Source organism: Leopardus geoffroyi, chromosome A2, assembly GCF_018350155.1.
Source record: "Leopardus geoffroyi isolate Oge1 chromosome A2, O.geoffroyi_Oge1_pat1.0, whole genome shotgun sequence".
Lineage (NCBI taxonomy): Eukaryota > Metazoa > Chordata > Mammalia > Carnivora > Felidae > Leopardus > Leopardus geoffroyi.
In genome coordinates this window covers 42593526-42607449 of record NC_059331.1, presented here as the reverse complement: position 1 = coordinate 42607449, position 13924 = coordinate 42593526, and the positions used below count along the sequence as shown (strand labels likewise).

Here is a 13924-nt window from a genome sequence, read left to right as displayed (position 1 = left end):
CACGAAGAGTTGAATATCATTAGTGATGCTGTGAAAAATATTTATTTAAACAAAATGTGCATTGGGCTCAGGAGGTTGAAAGTACAGTTGAGGATAACACTGACACATTTATGGTGAGATACATTTGTGGTGATGGAGAATAAGAAATAAAATCTAAAGATACACTGTCAGTTGAAAATGTCAATTAACATAATTTTTTAGTTATTAAAAAACAACATGTAGAAAAATACTGTATTTAATGCAGTCCTATTGCACAAAATTTCAAAGTTCACCTACAGGCTACGTCTGTTTCAGTTTTCCATAAGATTGTAATTGATCTGCAATTAGCTACGTATTTAAAACAAAAGAGGACTAGATGATGGTGGTGACGGTGGTGTGGTGGTGTGCAAAGAAATAAAGAAAAATCTGCCTTAATTATGGGAAATAATCATTTAAAAAATTAACAGTGGGAAAAGTTATGCAGATCGCCAATCTGCATTGATTTTCTCCCTCAGTAGAATTTCTGTTAGACAAAAACCCTTGGTAAATATAAACCAATATGCTAAATTCACTCTTCAAGTATCCAATACTACAGTAGCTGTACTACCAAATAATGTGAAATGGAAATTGGTGAGGACTCATCTAGTTAAGTGGTTCTTAACCCCATTAGAATCACAAACACATTGGAGAATCTGGAGAAAGCTAATGGCTCTTCCTCCAGAGGCATACACCCATTTTCATGCATACGATGTACTGAAGACAATTACAATGGTTTCAAAATTTAACTCTCATTTGGGTTATTCAAACTACCCAAGACCAAGTGCAATGTAAAAAGCAAATATTCAGCCTCCAAACAGAGAACTAAAATATGTTGTAATTGCTTAATCAAATTGTATTGCAAACTACCTATAAGAGTATAACACCTTATATTTTATAACACTCTACCAAAGATTTTTTTTCATGTAATCCTTGAAACAAGTTTGTGTTAATTTGTTAGATTTATTTAAAAATTAGGAAAAAATAAAATGCAGAGGGTTAAGTTACTTCTTCAGTGTCACACACAGCAAGTGACAAAGGTTAAGGGTAGAAGCCAGTATTGTGATTCCAATTCCAGTCCTTTCTCAACAATGTCACGACCCACTTTCTATGTCAGAAAGACAGTGGTGTGTAATTTGTGAAGTTGTGGTTTAAAATGACACAAAACAGGGGCGCCTGGGTGGCGCAGTCGGTTAAGCGTCCGACTTCAGCCAGGTCACGATCTCGCGGTCCGTGAGTTCGAGCCCCGCGTCGGGCTCTGGGCTGATGGCTCAGAGCCTGGAGCCTGTTTCCGATTCTGTGTCTCCCTCTCTCTCTGCCCCTCCCCCGTTCATGCTCTGTCTCTCTCTGTCCCAAAAATAAATAAACGTTGAAAAAAAAAAATTAAAAAAAAATAAAATAAAATGACACAAAACAAACTGAGTCCTTTCCTATGAAAGAAAATCTTTTTTTTTTTTCTTTTTTTCCTCAAATTGTCAGTTGGTTGTTTGCTATGAATCAATGAACAAGCTGGGAACCAGTGCTTCCCTGCTTGGGATTTTGTCAGTTTTAAGCTTTTGCTTTCATCTATTTCTGTTTAATGTGACACAAAAGCGTGAGAGAACCACCACTTCCTTAGTCTCTTCACATAATCCGGGCATCATACAGGAGCTTAAAAGATATTTTATTCTGTTCATTTTATACTGAATGCTTCAAATTTATTATACAAGAGATCCTTTGATTCTTCAGAAGCAAGCCCCTTTTGAAGTTCTGGTAACAAAGTGTTTAAGAGGGTTCTTCCAAGAGGGTCCAGTTGGTCACTCAGCACACATTTTACGTACTCACTTTGTACAGTTCCTTATTGGGTCTTTATAATGCAGCAGAAACTCACAGTGGGGGAGAAGGGAGAGGGAGGTTCCACCCAAAGCAAAGCAAAACAAAACAAAGGCAGCAAAAGCTAAGAGGTGTTCAACTCTTTTGCTGGAGGAATCACAATGATATGAAGGGAGGAAATTTTTATCTAATGGAGTCTGGAATTGGGGGAGGAAATGGGCACAGGCAGGTACTTGATTTGCAAGTCCAAGACCAGAAAAGTGTAAAGATTAAGGCCTAAATTGCACACAATCAACATTATTTTCTGTTTTCTCAAAACCACACAGAAGACAACAAAATATATTCTCAACCCAGTTACAACAATCCCACTGAAATCCCAACAGAAGTTTTATACTCACAAAAAGTGGACAAACTCTAGTAACTAAGAGCTGAACTAATTATCTGGAAAATTCAAGCAAAAAAAAAAAAAAAACCCAAAAACAAAACCTCTTTCTTCATTCCTTCCATATCAACAAATACTTAAAGAAATACTAGGCTCTAAAGATCTACATATTCGAGAAAATGGACTGTTCTGAACAGCCTGCTCTCCTTTGGACATTCACATTCTTTGGTTTTGAGAAATGTAATATTTTCAGGTTACTTCTTACGTTAATCATTCACTTAGTATACGAATTAGATGCAACTGAATTGTTTCTGTATTCTAAAGAATATTTGGGCAACTTATCGATGGAAGCATGGGGAAACTGGCCTGTTAGAGAATGCTTTGTGAAAGGCATTTTCTTCTGTCATTTTTTTTTTTTTTACACATCAGTGCTCAAAATTAATAAAGTTTCTGAAGGACATAACAATTAGAAAATAACATTAGGAAAAACTTTTAATAAATTATACCAGGCATGAAACATGTTGGTAGAAATTATAATTAACAAAAAGTGAAATGTTACACCACCTTAAAAATAGAAAGCAGAATTTCCTTAGAAACAACACACAGGGCTAATGCAAAAATCAATGTTCACTGTGCTGGCTGCTTGCAAAATTACACAATTAATCCTGTGTAAACTAACCTATCAGCCATGTGCACTGCAGGATTCCTGATAACTATTAGGCTGCACAATCTATTTAAGAAAGAGAACTTTAATGAGATCCCATGAGAATCTAAAAATTTAAATCACTTTTTTTTCTCCCTAAAAGAACATTTTTACTCTATTTAATGGACATTACTTTCCATATCTGATACACATATGGTCAGATCCACCATTAAAACAATCATCAGGAACCAGAAAGATAGCCCCTCTTGAGTTTAAAATATGCTACTGAGCTGATTTCAAAGTAATAGAGGATTTAGAGCTCTACATGACAAAAATGCTACCTTATCTTCCTCTTGGCTTTGATAGCAATCTATTGCTATCCTATGTCACTGGGCCTCACAAGGCCTAATCAGCCACTCTAAAATTGTATTACCATATAATATACTCCGTGAAGATATGGAGTCCCATGTGCATTCAGTTTATGTAAATTATAATCTGCCTAATTCCACTACAAAAATAAATAAAGTAACCACTTAGGCACGATCATTTTTAAAATACTGCCTCAGTGACCCATGTACATATATGTATACAACTGAGTATATGTAAAAATGTCTTATTCATGGGTAGGTATCCCACTGAATGTTTAACACCTAAATAGACAATTTTGCCTAGTTTAAACAGAAACACAGTTTATATTTTTCTTTCTGGTGATTGGGGTAAGCCTTTAAAGGACTTGTTTCACTCTTAGACTGCATGTAACTCCATCTAAAAGCATGCCACCTGGACAGAGACTCAATGATTCTTCAAACACTCCCCTGTGCTTTCATTACATACTTAATTGAATCTAAATTCCCTTGAAGAAAACATATCATTATTAAAACTACCCATTCCAATAACATCATTAAAGTTGGTCTCAACTCTTCTCCTGAGTTCTGATTCTTTAACCTTGACAAGCAGTGATAGGGTAAGTCCATTCAGGCATCATTTGCCTGGATCCCAAAGCTGTGTGCCAAAATAAATGTATGCATGGATGGATCAATCTATCAATTCACCGATAGACAGATACATCAGGGCATTAGCTATAAGAACTCTAAGAGTGGAAACGAGAAATCCTGTCCATCATCTTCCCTGAGCCAGTGTGGACGGCTAAAAGAAACCCAGCCTGTGCCCACAACCTCCCTTGATGAGCAATGGCTGGTTTCTTGTGCTTTGGTTCACTGCTGGAAGCAAACAGCAGAATGCAGATACTGTAATGAAATCACTAATGGGAGGCCCGAAGTAATGAGTGCAGGTATCTCCAGGAGTAGACAGATGGGAAAAAGTGAAGTAAGACAAGACAGGGACAATCCCAGAGGAGAAAACAATGTAGATGGTGCAAAGGAGAACAATTTGCCTACCAGGCTGGAAGGTCCCTAAGTGCTAAAAAATAGCCGACATTTCTGCTGTGACTCGTCAGCACTAAAACTGCAGTCAGTGTCCACACATGCTACTGTCTCCAGAATTCGCTCTATTTCTGACTGCATTTGATTTCTATTCCATGCCTTTTGTTTCCTCTCTCCACACATCTATCACCTACTGTATTTCAAAGTGGTACAAACCTTTTAGCCCTTATTTCCCCATCATAGTGATTAAGAATGGGAGAGAAAAGATGGGGTTTTTTGTTTGTTTTTCTCATTTACCTCAGAAGCACAACAGGCTCCCATTCAGTCCTAGGCACTAGCTCTGTCATTTATGCAGCATGGCTCGAATGCTACACACATACACAGGGCTATTCTAGACCCCAACTTCAGGTCTAATAATAGATCATTTCCTCTCTTCCTATGTTTCTTCTCATATAACTTTTCTATAAAAAGTTAGATAGTTGGGGCGCCTGGGGGGGCTTGGTAGGTTAAGCATGAGACTTCAGCTCAGGTGATGATCTTGCAGTGTGCGGGTTCGAGCCCCGCGATGGGCTCTGCACTGACAGCTCAGAGCCTGAAGCCTGCTTCAGATTCTGTGTCCTCCTCTCTCTCTGCCCCTCCCCAACTCTGTCTCTTTCTCTCTCTCTCAAAAATGAATAAGCATTAAAAAAAATGTTTTTTAAGTTAGGTAGAAAAATATTTTTTAAAATGATTCACCAGACAACTTCCCGCTTAGTTTTAATAGATAGGCATTATTAGGTGGTAGTTATTAAAGAAAAAATAAGATTGATATGGCTGGGAAGAGGTGGACAACATTTACACATTTTCAACTCTGGTAATAACTGCTCCTTTACTGTATGACATAAACATTGATTTTACCAGTGAAAACTCCTGGTGATATTATTTACCTGAAATAATGTGCATGAATTAAACTGATATGCATTTCAGTTTTCACCTAAAATTTTCTGTATTTTCAACAAGAAAATATTTTCACAAGGACTAAGATACACTTCTTGTGATGTTTTCAAAACTCCTATGTGAAGCCTATAAGAAAGTATCTACTTGGATTGTCTACTAAACATTGGGGAGAGGAGGAAGCATCTTGAAAAACTACAAGCACTATAAGGTACATTTTTTTTCCCTAAGAAGTCATAGAAATATTTCCATTTTGGGGCACCTGGGTGGCTAAGTCGGATGAGCAGTTGGCTCTTGATTTCGGCTCAAGTCATGATCTCAAGAGTTCAGGAAATCGAGCCCCGCATCCAGCTCCGTGCTGAAAATGCTGAGCCTGCTTGGGATCCTCTCTCTCTTTCTCTCTCTCAGTCTTTCTCTTTCTCTCTCAAAATAAATAAATGAGTGTTAAAAAAAATAAGAAATCGCAATCACTCTCTTGATTTTAGATATCTAGAGAAGCACAATCACTGTTTAGTTCCTAGAAAATGGTGGCAGTGTTTATGTATGTTTGTCTGATTGTGGGACTGTCAGTGTGTGCATGTGTTTAAGATACTGAATTGTTTTATGTTTGACCCAGCTTTCACTTTGGTTTTATGAACAGTCTTATAAAGAAAAAAAAAAGATAGGCTTTAAGAATTAGGATCCATCTTACTGGATAAATCTCTATATTCATTTTCAGACTTCAGAGATATTAAATTTGGCGTAACTCTAAGGATCAAATAAAAGACAGTCTGATATCCTGTACAACTTCCATCCCGACCCATATTCCTCTACTTATTGTCTTCCTATTGAGTTGGACTGGAGGCTCTCTAAGGTAAGTGTCACTCCAATTCCTTACCATTTTTCCTGAACTGAACAGACTTGGTATCCTAAGTGCTCGATACTGCTTGTTGAATGAATAAAAGGTTTACGAACTTAATATTCTAGTCAGTTAGTACCTGATATAGTCCTTTTGGGTTCTTTAAATCAATTTTTTGCATTTTTATCCCACTAAATTCTGCTGTTTAATGTAGCCAATATGGTTTTTGATAATTCAGTGAATCTATTAATATTAACAAAAGCAACAAGCATGTATTTAGCAAAAGCTCCAGGCCAGTCACTGCTGTGACAGTTTAAAACATAGTTCATTTAGTAATTGCAACAATCTTCTGAAATATGCACTATTTTTCATCGATGATACAATGCAGTTACAGTACAAAAATACCACATTCTGAATAGATTACTACTTTTAAAAAGTGGTATAGTGTCCACACAAAAGTTATTTAACTCCATGGGTCAATACATAGACAAGGTTTACCTTCTAATATTAATTTTGTAATGGGGATTTGTATTCCCATAACACTTCACTTAAGTATCACTATTTTACATCATATAGTGATAGTGATGAACCAAAAGGTTTTCACCAAAAGCTTACTTAATTTCATGGATATTTCAACCAGAAAAGAGTTTGAAGGGTGGTGTGTTGGTAGAATAATGACTTCCCAAGATATCTACATACTAATTCCTAGAAACTGTGAGAATGTTGCCTTACATGGTAAATGAGACTTCGCAAATGTGATTATATTAAGGACCTTGAGATAGAGAGATTATTCTGTATTATGTGAATGGGTCCAATAGAATCACAGGTTCTTTGCAGGAAGAAGGCAGGAGGGTGAGTCAGAAAAGGTGACATAAGGGCAGAGCAGAGAAAGAGAAGTTGGAAGACGTTATGCTATTGGCTTTGAAGATGACAAGGAATATAAGTAGATTCTAGAAGCTAGAAAAAAACAAAGAAACAGATTCTCACCTAGAGGCTCCAAGGGTACATAGTTCTGAAGACACCTTGATTTTAGGCCTTCTAACCCCTAGAACCACAAGAGAACATATTTATGTTGTTTTAAGCCACCAACTTGGTGCTAACTGTTGACAGTAACAACAGGAAATGAAACAGGTCAAGTAACACAGTCATGTGTAGATAAGAACTTATATTTTGATTTGGGGAGTCAATGTCTGGTACTTATTTAGGTTCACACAAAATATATGCTGCCTTCTAACTATTTTGCCAGGAGATGAAATAATATCGTATCCATAAGCTTAAATTAAAATGATGCTGCTCCTTACAGAAACCTAAATTTTTATATAAATTTGTCACATATGTAGTCATATCATTATTGAGCAGATAAAATGTTTTCATAAATTAACTCAATAAATATTAAGATACAATAGACTAATATCTTATATAAGTTTGGTATCTGTAGTGTCATTAACTTAAAATTAACACATAATTTAATCTCACTCTTGGGGTACCTGGGTGACTCAGTTGGTTAAGCATTTGACTTAGGCTCAGGTTATGGTCTCACAGTATGTGGGTTCAAGCCCTGCATCAGGCTCTGGGCTGACAGCTAGAAGCCTGGGGACTGCTTTGGATTCTGTGTCTCCCTCTCTCTCTGCCCCTTCCCTGTTTGTGCGCTCTTTCTCTTTCAAAAATAAACAAGCATTAAAAATTTTTTTTAAATGAATTAGCTCTTCAATGGTGTGCTCGTCTATGTTCCAATGGTAAGAATGCTTAAGAACTGACATAAACATTAGGAACATTACCTGATGCACTAAGTACTACTCATTATAAATAAGTCTTTGTATGGATGTTAAATACTGGAGTGTGACTATGTGGTTTACCTCTATTTTTGTGATGAGGAGATTGAGTTGACTTTTGGTCTGGTCTTTCCCAACCACCATGAAATTAAAAATGGAAAGGCATGAGATTTCTCTCAGATCTAAGCAAGTTAATCCTTTGAATGAGTTTAGTTAGGGTCTGTTAGCTCCTATAAATACTCTGATAGATCTACATTGTGATTAAGAGCTGAAACAAAGTTTCAGTGATAATGGTTCCACTTGAGGATCAAAAAACACAAATTCTATGTTTGTAATTTTGCAATGTAGCTTCAGTGTTTTTATCTTATAAAGAAGTTTAGATCCAGAAAATATAATTGAAAAATTCTAAGGGCGCCTGGGTAGCTCAGTCAGTTGAGTGTCCAGCTTTGGTTCAGGTCATGATCTCATGGATTGTGGGTTCGAGCCCTGTGTTGGGCTCTGTGCTGACAACTCAGAGCCTGGAGCCTGCTTTGAATTCTGTCTCTCTCTCTGCCCTTCCCCCACTCACGTTTGGTTTCTCTCCCTCTCAAAAATAAACAAACATTAAAAATGAGTAAATATATATTCCTATATAATTGCCATCTAGAATTTTTAAATATTAACATCGTCAGGGCCCCTGGGTGGCTCAGTCGGTTAAGTGTCCAACTTTGGCTCAGGTCATGATCTCGTGGTTTGTGGGTTCTAGTCCCACGTCAGGCTCTGTGCTGACAGCTCAGAGCCTGGAGCCTGCTTCAGATTCTGTGTCTCCCGCTCTCTCTGCCCTTCCCCTGCTCATGCTCTGTCTCTGTCAAAAATAAATAAACGTTAAAAATTTTTTTTTAAGTTAACATCATCATACTTGCCTCAGAACTCACATTTTATTTTTATTTTTATTGATGTATTTTTTAAGTAGGCACTATATCCAATATGGGGCTCATCCTCACAACCCTGAGATTAAGAGTTACATGCTACCTGGACAAACAAAAACTAAAGGAGTTCATGACCACTAAACCAGTCCTGCAAGAAATTTTAAGGGGGACTCTCTGAGGGGAAAAAAGATGAAAAACAACAACAAAGACTAAGAGCATGAAAAACAACAACAAAGACTAAGAGCAATAAAGACTAGAAAGGACCAGAGAACGCCACTAGGAACTCCAACTCTACAGGCAACAAAACGGCAATAAATTCATATCTCTCAGTATTCACTCTAAATGTCAGTGGACTAAACACTCCAATCAAAAGACATAGGATAACAGAATGGATAAGAAAACAAGATCCATCTATATGCTGTTTACAAGAGACCCACTTTAGACCTAAAGACACCTTCAGGTTGAAATTAAGAGGATGGACAACCATCTATCATGTTAATGGTCACCAAAAGAAAGCCAGAGTAGCCATACTTATATCAGACAATCTAGATTTTAAAATAAAGACTGCAACAAGAAATGAAGAAGGGCATTATATCATAATTAAGGGGTCTATCCACCAAGAAGATCTAACAATTGTAGACATTTATGCTTCAAACGTGGACACACCCAAAAATATACATCAATTAATCACAAACATACAAAAACTCATTGATAATAATACCATAACAGTAGGGGACTTCAACACCCCACTTACAGCAATGGACAGACCATCTGAACAGAAAATCAATAAGGAAACAATGGCTTTGAATGACACACTGGACTGGATGGACTTAACAGATACATTCAGAACATTTCATCCTAAAGTATCAGAATACACATTCTTCTTGAGTGCACATGGAACATTCTCCAGAACATATCACATACAGGGATACAAATCAGCCCTTAACAAGTACAAAAAGATCGAGATCATATTGTGCATATTTTCAGACCACAATGCTATGAAACTCGAAATCAACCACAAGAAAAAATTTGGAAAGACAACAAACACTTGGAAACTAAAGAACATCCTACTAAAGAGTGAATTGGCTAACCAAGAAGTTAAAGAAGAAATTAAAAAGACATGGAAGCCAATAAAAATAACAACACCACAGCCCAAATCCTCTGGGACTCAGCAAAGGTGGTCATAAGAGGGAAGTGTATGGCAATCCAGGCCTTCCTAAAGAAGAAAGAAAGGTCTCACATATACAAACTAACCTTACACCTTAAAGAGCTGGAAAAAGAATAGCAAATAAAATCTCAAACCAGCAGAAGATGGGACATAATAAATATCAGAGCAGAAATCAATGCTATCAAAACCAAAAACAAAACAAAACAACAAAAACAGTAGAACAGTTCAATGAAACCAGCAGCTGGTTCTTTGAAAGAAGTAACAAAATTGATAACCCCCTAGCCATTTTGATCAAAAAGAAAACGGAAAGGACCCAAATAAAGAAAATCAAGAATGAAAGAAGAGAGATCACAACTAACACTGAAGAAATACAAACAATAATAACAGAATATTGTGAGTATTTATTCACCAGTAAATTGGGCAATGTGGAAGAAATGGAAAAATTCCTAGATACATATAAACTATTAAAACTGAAACAAGAAGAAAGAAATAATTTGAACAGACCTATAACCACTAAAGAAATCAAATTAGTAATCAAAAATCCCCCCAAAAAACAAGAGTCCAGGGCCAGATGGCTTTCCAGGGGAATTCCACCAAACATTTAAAGAAGATTAACACCTATTCTTTTGAAGCTGTTCCAAAAAATAGAAATGGAAGGAAAACTTCCAAACTCATTCTATGAAGCCAGCATTACTTTGATTCCAAAACCAGACAAAGATCCCACTAAAAAGGAGAACTATAGACCAATTTCCCTGACGAACATGGATGCAAAAACCCTCAACAAGATACTAGTCAACCGAATGCAATGATACATCAAAAGAATTATTCACCATGACCAAGTGGGATTCATACCTGGGATGCAGGTCTGGTTCACTATCCGCAAAACAATCTATGTGATACATCACATCAATAAAAGAAAAGACAATAACCACATGATCCTCTCAATAGATGCAGATAAATCATTTGACACAATACAGCATCCTTTCTTGATAAAAACCCTCAAGAAAGTAGAAATAGAAGGATCATACCTCGAGATCATAAGAACTATGGATGAACTACCCACTGCTAATATCATCCTCAATGGGGAAAAACTGAGAGCTTTCCCCTTAAGGTCAGGAACACAACAGGGGTGTCCACTGTTGCCACTATTATTCAACATAGAATGGAAATCCTAACCTCAGCAAACAGACAACACAAAGTAATAAAAGGCATCCAAATCGGCAAGGAGGAAGTCAAACTAACAGGCACATGAAAAACTACTCAACATCACTCATCATCAGGGAAATGCAAATCAAAACCACAATGAGATACCACGCCACACCTGTCAGAATGGCTAACATTAACAACTCAGGCAACAACAGGTGTTGGCGAGGATGCGGAGAGAGAAGATCTCTTTTGCAATGCTGGTGGGAATGCAAACTGGGGCAGCCACTCTGGAAAACAGTATGGAGGTTCCTCAAAAAACTAAAAATAGGGGCGCCTGGGTGGCGCAGTCGGTTGAGCGTCCGACTTCAGCCAGGTCACGATCTCGCGGTCCGGGAGTTCGAGCCCCGCGTCAGGCTCTGGGCTGATGGCTCAGAGCCTGGAGCCTGTTTCCGATTCTGTGTCTCCCTCTCTCTCTGCCCCTCCCCTGCTCATGCTCTGTCTCTCTCTGTCCCAAAAATAAATAAACGTTGAAAAAAAAAATTAAAAAAAAAAAAATTAAAAATAGAACTACCCTATGACCCAGCAATTGCACTACTAGGTATTTATCCAAGGAATACAGGTGTGCTTATTCGAATGGGGCACATGCACCCCAGTGTTTATAGCAGTGCTATCGACAATAGCTGAAGTACGGAAAGAGCCCAAATGTCCATCAATGGATGAATGGATAAAGAAGATGTGGTATATATACATACAATGGAGTATTACTCAGCAATCAAAAAGGATGAAATCATGCTATTTGCAACTATGTGGATGGAACTAGAGGGTATTATGTTAAGCGAAATTAGAGAAAGACAAACATCATGACTTCACTCATATGTGGAATTTAAGATACAATACAGATGAACGTAAGGGAAGGGAAGCAAAAATAATATAAAAACAAGGAGGGGGACAAAACATAAAAGACTCTTAAATATAGAGAACAAACTGAGGGTTGCTAGAGGGGTTGTGGGTGGGAAGATGGGCTAAATGGGGAAAGGGGCATTAAGTAAGATACTTTTAGGAATGAGCAACGGGTGTTATACATAGGGGATGGATCACTGGAATCTACTCCTGAAATCATTATTGCACTATATGCTAATTAACTTGGATGTAAATTAAAAAATAAATTAAGAAAAGAAAAATAAATAACCTAGTATCAGAAATAAATAAACAATGGAACACCAAAAAAAAAAAAAAAAAAAAGAAAAAGAAAAAAAGAAAAAGAAAGAAAATTAAAAAAAAAAATAACACATTGTGGGACTCCATTTACATACAAAGTGCATAATAGGAAAATCAATAAAGACAGAAAGTGGATTAGTAGTTGCTTAGTGCTGGAAGAATTGGGGGCTAGGAGGTGAAATCTAAATGGCAGGGGGGTATTTTTCTGGTGATAAAACTATACCAAAATGGATTATGGTAACAGTTGTGCATATCTGTGAATATACTAAAAATTATGGAACTGCACATTTTAAATGGATGAATCCTATGGTATGTGAATAAAATCTCAATAAACCTGTTTAAAACAAAACAAAAAAAGCAGCACATGCTTTACCGAGTCAGCCAAGCATCCCCAGAAATCACTTTTTAAATAAATAAAATACAAGAAATTAAGTTGAAAGCCCCTAAATTTCCCTTCTAAATTTCATTTCCCTTTACTCCTAAAAAGAGCCAACATATTTAATTTAATGTGTTAGCAACACATTTTTATCTTCTACAAAGAAAATATAGTGTTGCATGAGTGTTTTTAATTCACATAATTGGTATTGTTAACAAGAAAACAGGCCCAAAATGGAGTTGCTTATGCTAAGCCTAACCACACCAAACCAAGACTTAACTTACAGTTTCAGCCTGTCCTAGAAATGGAATCCTAAACTCATCAATCAAGAATCGCCTGATCACAATAGCAAGGTAATCTACCCGATAGATCTCTGCTACCTCCTAAAGGAAAGTGACCTTGTTTGAAGAAATTCACTTTTTGCTACTATTCCTTGTATGTGCTCCCTTCTGCCCCTAAAAGTCTTTCACTTTGTACACCTTCTCAGAGCTCCTTTCTATATGCTAGACAGGATACTGCCTGATTCATGAATCACTGAATAAAAAATGTACTCATTTGAATTTTGCTTTTTAATAGTATCATACACAAGGTATCATTCTGACACTTGTTTTTTTCCACATAAATTGTTTTCAAAATAGGGGCGCCTGGGTGGCTCAGTCGGTTAAGCATCAGACTTTAGCTCAGGTCATGATCTCACAGTCTGTGAGTTTGAGCCCCGCGTCGGGCTCTGTGCTGACAGCTCGGAGCCTGGAGCTTGCTTCAGATTCTGTCTCCCTCTCTCTCTGCCCCTCCCCTTCTCATGCTCTGTCTCTCTCTGTCTCAAAAAGAAACAAAAACATTAAAAACATTTTTAATTGTTTTCAAAATCTATGTTTATATTTGAATGTAATATATTCACTCATTTGAACTGTTCTATAGAAGTCAACATGCATATACTAAATATTTTATATATTTCAATCTATTCATCCCCTTTTGATAGACATTTAGGTTTTTTACACTTTATATACTTATAAATGACTGCAATGGGGGGGCACTTGGCTGGCTCAGTCAATACAGCATGCAACTCTTGATTTTGGGGTTGTAAGTTCAAGCCTTACTTTGGGCATAAAGCATACTAAAAAACAAAACAAAACAACACAAAATTAAACAAAACAAATGGTTCACAGTACATGTTTGTATTGTAGGGCATAAAAGCAGGCTGCCTCAAAATGGGTCCCTTTCCTATGAAGATGATTTTGTGTTAAAAGCAATCAAAACCCAGAAGATTCAAGAAAAGCTCTTTACCACCTTCTTCAACTACCTGAAAAGAATTTAGATAGAGGACCTGCTCC

The 13924-nt window shown here is 36.9% G+C and overlaps 1 protein-coding gene across 10 annotated transcripts in view; it reads right to left on the bottom strand.

Moving 5' to 3' along the window:
• Window positions 1–13924, bottom strand: part of CHL1 (cell adhesion molecule L1 like) — a 202127-nt gene that overhangs the window by 164965 nt on the left and 23238 nt on the right. Inside the window, exon 2 of one of the 10 annotated variants that reach the window (XM_045493576.1) lies at window positions 6993–7050. The exons of the other annotated variants lie outside the window; for them this stretch is intronic. The gene's annotated coding sequence lies outside the window, so the exon portion shown is untranslated. The remainder of the gene's footprint in view (window positions 1–6992; window positions 7051–13924) is intronic. 10 annotated transcript variants of the gene reach the window in all.